At 36.1% G+C, this 8,779-nt stretch overlaps 1 protein-coding gene across 2 annotated transcripts in view; it reads right to left on the bottom strand.

Moving 5' to 3' along the window:
• The window catches only part of LOC118747701 (DNA-binding protein D-ETS-3), an 83,657-nt gene that overhangs the window by 15,518 nt on the left and 59,360 nt on the right, over positions 1 to 8,779 (bottom strand). The gene's annotated exons all lie outside the window — the stretch shown is intronic.

The raw sequence follows: 8,779 nt of genomic DNA, 5'->3' as shown, positions 1-8,779 counted from the left end.
AAAAAAACCACATGGCCATTATGTCAGTTTCCACATGGCATTTTTTTACAGGCATATTTTTTTTTGGCATTATACTGCCTAGTGGAAACTCGACATAGAATCTACGTAGCTACTTCAAACACGCAGGTTATTATACTAAAACTGAATGGGCTACAAGGATATTTTATTTATTTTTTTTTTGTATTTAACTCTTAAAAAAAATTACATCTTCTATTTCTCTTGCACTTTTCCTTAATTTTAACTTGACAAAATACCTTTGCTTAATAACTGCCTAAAATTTGCTTAAGGGCTGACTTTAGCGTATCCTTTGTCTTACTTACAATATGTATTACCACCATTCTAAAGAGTGGCACCACAACGACGACAAGCGTAACCGTTGAATTAGCATTTTTCGCCTACTTTTTCCGACAATTGCCTTTGACATGCCAACTGACCATAAGTCGTTTCCGTTTCCACCAACAAATGTTTTTAAGGTAATTTGCTTATTTTTACAGGGATTTCGGATATCCTTTACTTATTTTATGTATTTAATCGCTATTTTACATAACACTAAGTGTAGGAGAGCATTGGTTAAATCTCAGGAAACCGCCAAACTTGTGTATCTACGATGATGATGAGTTTTATGCATGCATTAGCTTAGATTTTTTTTTTTTCGAAATCTAAAAACATGATGAAGATACATAACATACATACATATGACGATTTTAATGAAAAAAGAATCACAAATCTTGTTTCCATAGGAGAGCTTTTAAGTATAATATGCCTTAGAAAATAATGAATTGTTACTCATAAGGACGAAACCAATAGAATGGATAGAATAATTATGTACATACATATTTATAGCAAGCACATTGTCTTCTTCTTCTTTATTGGTGCTGTAACCGTGGGTTTCAAGAAGCTTATGCTCTCACTGTTTATGTGATAACAGGAGAGACTTCGTTTCGTCCTTGTTCACCACCAAACCCATTCGCTTTGCTTCTCCATCTGATTCCGCGAAGGCAGAGCAGAAGTAGCCCTTACTTTTACCGATAGTGGCGATGTCATCGGCATACGCCAGCAAGTGTACGCTTTTGTAGTAAATTGTTCCTAAGCGGTTCAATTCTGTGGCTGTTATTATCTTCTCCAACTTCAGATTAAAGAAATCACACGGAAGGGGGTCACTTAGTCTGAATTCTCGTTTGGTGTCAAACGTCACGGAGAGGTCCTTCCCAGTTCTGGTATTACTAAACGTCATTTCACACAGCTGTATTAGCTTCTCGGGAATACCAAATTCAGACATCGCAGCAATAAGGCAACTTCTCTTCGTGCTGTCGAAGGCGGCTTTGAAATCGACAAATAGGTGGTGTGTGTCGATCCTATTCTTGCGGGTCTTTTCCAAGATTTGGCGTATTGGGATCTATGGTGGATTTGCCAGGTCTAAAGCCACATTGATAAGGCCTAATCAGTTCGTTGACGGTGGGCTTCAGTCTTATACACAATACACTCGATAAGGCCTTGTAACCTATGCTTAGAAGGCTGATCCCGCGGTAGTAGGCGCGTATGGCGGGGTCGCCTTTCTTGTGGATTGGGCAGAGCACACTTAAATTCTAGTCGTCGGGCATGTGTTCATCTGACCATATTCTGCATACGAGCTGATGCATGCACCTCATCAGCTCCTCGCCGCCGTACTTGAATAGCTCAGCTGGCAGGCCGTCAGCTCCAGTAGCTTTGTTATTTTGTACCTCACCATAGCCATAGGTGAGACACCGACTCCATCGTCATCGGCTCAGGGCTCGAGTTCATTTTCTCTACTAATTTCAGTGCTGCTGCCATTCAATAGGGTGGAAAAGTGTTCCCTACGTAATTTTAATACGTTCTGGACATCGGTCACTCGGTCGCCATTGTTCATACAGGAGTTCGCTCTGGTCGTGAAACCTTCTGTAATTCGCATAAATCGCTGATAAAATTTTCGGCCGTTTTTCTGTTGGCTATGCTGGCCTTCGCACTCACGTATTTCGACCAGTCTCTTCTTATTGCGGCAAATACGCCTCGCTTCCTCTTCAGTTCCCTATAACAGTCCCACATGGCTAGCATTTCGCCCAGTCGCAGCGTGGCCCTGTAGGCGACATATTTTTCTCTGTGTTTTCTTGACACTCCTCATCGAATCAGTTATTATTTCGGTCTCGCTGAAATCCGACTACTTCTTCGCCGGGAAATGTGGTTCCACTGCTCGCGAGCGCATTGACTCGATGATATTTCCAGCACAATTTTTATACATATTTTTTTAATTTAAAATTCGTAATCGCACATTTGTTAAGGATATCTTGGATTCATTGCAGTTACCGACATTTTGAGAAAACTCTAGTACACTGAGAAACGAGCTGAGTTACTACAACTATATACTATGTTACATAGTTACCAAATCTTGTGTTGAAAGAAATATATTTAGCTGACTCTTTTCTAAGTAACGCTTTTATTATAACTTATCGCACGCATAAAAAAGGCTCTAGAATTTGGAATAATTCTTCCCTATTGTACGAAAAACCATTTGTTATCAGAACCACAGGTTAGGTTAATTTTAACTGACTACCTGCATCCAGCAATGGTGCAAAAATCACTCAGGGCCAGTGAACCCGCCATGGTACCATTTTAAAAATTGAAACGGCACCACTTGGTTATGTGCGTAAATAAATCACGAGAATTTATGAGTGCCTTCCATGCTTAGGTCCATCAGACAGTAAGAGAACTAATGGCCGAATGAGCGTCTTCTCTGCCGAGATAGTATAAGGTCACGATTGAGAGAATACAAAGGTTGCGCCGATCTCGGACCGCTATTCCTCTCTTAACGAATTTGACAGAATCGTTGTTTGCGTGACGTCACACTGGTGCAACTTGTTTACGTTTTCCTTGCAACATTTTTTCTTCTTCTTCCATTCTTGCTCACGTTTTGGCATTTCTCTCTCGCAATTGCACCAGTGTGACGTCACACAAAAGTTATTCTCAAAAATCCTCTCTGATCGGCGCAATCTTGTATTCTATCATTCTTGGTATAAGGTAGTTACTAAAATAGTGCTCTATGCTTTCAATTTCTCTCTCATTATGGTAGTTGTGACAAAAGTCACTGGCCGGCAGGCCTTTGCTGTTATAATTTAGGCCACTTCCAGTGGTAGTGAACGTTGTAGGCGAATATGTGAGCCAGACCTTTTCTTATCGAAACTGGGCCAAATTATGACAAGAGGGCTCTGTCGATCATGAAATACCTACACTATGTGGGTGGCAAATTCAGTAGGTACGTTGTTAAGGACTTGTGTGCATTACATCGCTTCAATCGACAGGATTTCGCGGCAGTCTAGTGGCCTAATAACTGTTTGCCACAGAGTCGATTTTTGCCGAAGGCATGTTAAGAAAAGAGTCGATGAGTAAGCCTCTTTTATAGCTGCTAGTTCCGGTAGTAAAACGTTGCAATTATTTGACAGCCCAAAACAAACATTTATTGGGAGATCCCTCCAAAGTATCCGGATCCTCACCCTAAGATCTAGTTTAGGACCTTCTGTGTATATGGCAGTCGAGTTATTTTGTAATCGGATAATTTTTTGTCACACTTAAGGGGGTATGTAGTAGATTTGGGTGCGGTATTAAATATTCCATCCCGATCCCACACGTTCTGAAGTTCAATTTTTATTCATATTACGTGAACAAAAAAAAAACTATGAAAAGATCATTTTTATTAGACTGTATTTGAATCCAATGTCAAAATAATAAAATTGGATGCTATCTTATGTTGGAAGCCAGCACATTGACCCTTGTGAATAAAATATCAACCACTTGTTTTTTCTTAAAATTTCAAACCTTTTACTCGATTTGTTCAAATAAATTTAAGTGAGAGGTATGAAATTTTGAGAAAAAGCAATTGCTTAATTTTTATGCATACGGCCTTGTTGTCTTGAAAATTGCTTACAAAATAAATTAAGCAAATAAAAATGAGGAAAGAATTATTCAAACGTTTTCACCCTTTAGAGTTCGGAGGGACATGCCTTCTGCTCACATACATATATACTTACATGCATTATATGCAGTGGCGGATTTACCGTAAAGACAACATAGGTAGGTGCATAGGGCGGCAAATTTTGAGTTGAAAAAAAATGTTTTTTTTTTGAAGTTAGCTGCACTGAAAGAGAATTTGTGTTTGCACATTTTAAAATATAAATTTGAGATTCAATTACGCAATCAGAAAATAGGACAACAATGTTAGGTATGTTTGATATTATTTAAATGATAATATTTAAAAATACGAATTTAGTATTTTTGAGATTATAACTTATCAAGTGGAAAAAGTTTGCCTTTACTCAAGGCAAATACAATTTTTTTATCTTAAATTGTAATAAAAGTATAGTAAATAACATAAATTTGAATATTACTGTTTACTACTAATCGTTCCAAAACTGGTAGTTTTACCTCAAAACATTTTTCTTATCGGAAAAAGGACGCCATATTCTGAATTACCTAGGGGTGACAAATGTTCAAATCCGCCACTGATTATATGAAATAAATGAATTTCTTTTGCACATCAAAGCAAAACTAAAGTAACTAATTACTTCCGCTTTTTTATTAAATTAACATTTTTACCGCTGCTATGAAGGCACCTACCCTCGTGCCCATCCACAAGCTGCGGTCTTTGAAATTAAGCAAAGTGTCCTACTATGGTTTACGCTAAGTAAGTTTGTATTCCGTATACTGGCCAAAATAGTTTTTGGCCTTTGCCACTTTGAAACACCGTTAGTGCAGCAAAGTAACTACAACTAAAGTAAATTAACACAAACCAACTCAAAAGCTTGGTATTTAGTACCAAAGCACTAAAGCGCCACACAAAGCGCCTTTGAACCGTAAAAGGGCAACCGCAAATGTTTCTTTTTTGACTGACTGCTTTTCGAGGCATGCAAAATTTTTTAGAATTTATGACTTTCTATTTACTTTCTTATTTGCTTATACATATATATATACATATGCATGCATGTAAATGCATATATATGTAAATACTTCAGCTACCGCAAGAGTGTGCTTTTACTTTTGGCTCACTTTGCTGTTGACGGCGACGTTATAGCCTGACGTGGGTAATTAAAATATTAGCGCATGAATTTCTATTGCAAAATTATTTTCCGTTGCAAAAGTGTTGCAAGCTTGAGAAAACGTTGACATTTTAATGTTCGCTTTGATGTTATTAGAAGAAAAAAATTAGATTTGTATTTTTTTTTTAGTTTTTGAAATTACAGGAAATGTTGCATTAGCACATGTAAGGCAAATAAAGTGCAATTATTGTCGAGGAAATTCTGCGAATTATATACACACGTATGTTATTATTTATTTGTTTGTAATTTCGGTTAAAGTTTGTGGCATATGAAAGAGTTAGTAATAATGATGAAGGGCAACCGTGTAGCTGGCGTCACATAGTTACTTAGTTTCAAGAAATGTTCTTTTAAGACCCTTTCCACGCCTTTTTTACTAAGCTACAACTAGGCTAGCTACTAACATATGCGCAAAGCATCGCGCTCCCTGTGGTCATTGTTTGATAAACAAAGAATAAAGTACTTTCTGATATTCTCCAAACCGAACATGAAACCTAACCAAGTATGGGTTAGTAACCAGTGAGAATCCTTTTGCGATTGTCCGAAAGTCCAAGTAATGTGCCCTAAGATTTCTGCATAATTTCTTCGACAACTTGTTAGCTTATGGCACAGCCTCGCTGGAGCCGATGACCGGATTTTCCATAATATTTGGTTAGTTTAATGATCTGTAGGGATATAACTATCTAAAAATTAAGATATTTTTTCTATTCTACAAATATTTATGCTCTGATAAAGATCAGACCAAGCCTACTTTGAGTGGTACTTTGGTGTGGTAGAATGTAACAGAAAAGGCTTCATACCTAGGCCTAATACCAAAATTTCAGCATCTCGTGACAAAATGTCTCAAGGGGGGCGCTAAGGACCACTGCAACGGTTATTCTCGACGGTTCTACAAGCAAGAATCCACAGGCTATACTCAAGAGGTAAAATTATTGGTTGCCCGGTCCCAATAGCACTTGTAAGTGGAAGGGGAACTTTTCCTGACTGATTTTCTATATTTCTGCAATCGAATGAGCCGTGTAACCTGTGTTTCGCTTAATCAGAGCATTTATTTTTTGCCATCAGCGTCGGTGGGTCTTTCTAACAAAGGAGCGCCAGTAATATCAAAATTACCACCGTTTCTAACTCCAAGATGCCCAATGACTTTATTTCACTAAAATGTTACACATCTTCGGAAGGGCAAAGAGTTTTTATGCGAAACTTCTCCATGTAAGAGGTATCGGTCATCCCTATTTCTATCAGGATGTTGCATGAAAGCTGCCAGCTATTATTATTTTTTTAAATAAACTTCTATATAAAAATGAATTGCTGTCGGTAGTCTCGCTTAAACTCGAAAACGGCACCACTTATTTGAATATTTGTTTTTTCAATTGTTCAATATATTACCCGGATAGTTTAGAAACAAAAAAAAAAATAGGGAGTTGCCACTTGTTTGAAAACTTCAGTTGAAAGGAATTTATAAGATAAAGCAAATATTGCTACATGGCTGTCAAAAGAATTAAACCTTTTTTGCTTTGAGCCGACAATATTTTTGACTGGAGGTGCCACCTATTCGGAATTATAACTTAATTTAATTGATAAGATAAATTAAATATTACACCATGAGTATCAAACTAACGAACAACAAAAAGTTTACTGTTGAAAATATTTTTGAGCGGATTGCCATCTGTTTGAAAAATTTAATTCAATTAAATTGATAAGGAAAAATTTTTAGGAGGGTTGCCACCTGTCAATATTTAAGAATTGTAGAAAAATTGAAAGATTGAACAAGGACCAATCTATTCGAAAAAAATTTGACTTATGGTCCGATTTGCTTGAATTGGTACGTATATAGCGTATTTCCTGTATTAACACATGTATGTATATGATATTTTTCTGATAGATGGACCGATCTATTCGAAAATGTCGATTAGGTACAAGTATTTTTGCGTTGTTCACATTGTCACTTCATCCAAAACTCTTATGCCGAATTTCCACTACGCATTGAAATTACAAAAAATTTGAAGAAATTTAGAAAATGCCATATGGAAATGAATTTAATTACTATTTTTCTAACGTATTGACACGAATTTTTTTTATGCCCAACTTTACGACTAAAATTTTTGTCATTTAATGCCTAGTGGAAATCCAGCATTAATTTAATATTGAAAAGTATTATTAAATGGAAAAAATTTTTCAAATTACAAAAAAAGAATTACTTCAACTTTTTATGGACCATAAGTATATGGTCCTGAAATATATTTATCAAAAACGACAAATATTGAATTAATACACATTTGAAGAAAGTGTGCGATATGTAGACTCGACTTGGATAGTAAATTTAATTTTTAGGAGAAAGTCGATTATCTGCCTCCCTTCTAAATTCCTTCAAAACAATATTAACTTACACCCACTTAAAATAAAATGCTTTGAATGCTTTACAAATAAAACTTGTTTTTTTTAATCTCACTTTATAATACTTCATTTCCACCAAGCCTTAACCGCTGTTTATGTCAATTGGAAAAAGGAGTTTACAACTCGAAGGGGCTAATTGCTCATATTAAGTATAATCAATCGAAAGCAAAAAAGATAAAAAGTAAGAAATAAACTTTTGCTGATCACCCCATGTTGACGTTATTTGCCAAGCTCTATATATCTATTTTATTTTCTATGAATGGGGCCACAGGAGTTTTGGGAGGAAGCAACAACACAGAAATACTCTTAAGGCGCGGCGAATCACGCCGGGTAGTTGCTAGTACATATAATCTAAAAATATAATTCAAAGCAAATGAATACTTCTGAAATAATTATGATGTCATTTTAATAAAAAAAAAAACATTAACAGACACGTGACTTGAACAATCTGCATGTCACTTAACTAGCACAAAATACAAAAATTTCTAACATTTGCATTTCTTTTGGTTATTCTATTTCTATTATAGGCAATCCTTAAAATTGTGGATTACCAAAACTTTGTATGTATGTAATTCACATCAAAATTAAATACTGCAATCTTGAAAAAAAAGACGTTTAAGATTTATAAAGTGCTATACACTCTTCTCCTCATTTCTGTTATGTGGCTGTGAGCTGCTTTCTTTCATTCTTTATTTCTATTTTTTGCCCTCGAGCGCTTACGATGATTTGCAATTAACGCAATATTCATGATGTTGTTGGCATTATCACACATGAGTGGTGTTAAAAAGGCATGAAAGGCTCAACAATAAAAGGGACGATAGATATTTGTAGACTACACGAAAATTTAACATAGACAGTGGTTGCATATAATAAGTATAGTATATAAGTATGCATATGTATAAGCCCCACTCGACTTTCTTTTGTGGACTGTCCTTTCTATGCTTTCTGTCATAGAATTTTGGTGTATTCACAATTCAACCCTTATTACTGCGCATACGCATTGCTCGTTGTTAGTATGCCCAGTAGGAACAGCCGTAGCGGACAAAACCAGCTTGAAGCACATTTTTAGGTAAGGATGGTTATAAATTTAGTATATATACCTAAGGCAGAAATTTATATATGGAGGATAATTAGCCAATTACCCCCCACCTAGTAAACTACCCAGAAAAGCTAGCTATGCGATTAAGTGGCTGGCGGCCACAAAGATCTCTTCTTATCTGGAATGATTGTTGGAACTAACGGGTGATTTTTTTGAGGTTAGGATTTTCATGCATTAGTATTTG

The sequence above is a fragment of the Rhagoletis pomonella genome, unplaced genomic scaffold (genome assembly GCF_013731165.1).
Source record: "Rhagoletis pomonella isolate Grant_MI unplaced genomic scaffold, Rhpom_1.0 Rhpom_scaffold_00012, whole genome shotgun sequence".
Taxonomy (NCBI): domain Eukaryota; kingdom Metazoa; phylum Arthropoda; class Insecta; order Diptera; family Tephritidae; genus Rhagoletis; species Rhagoletis pomonella.
Note: the sequence above shows the minus strand (reverse complement) of the source record. Positions and strands in the feature narration are given on the sequence as shown.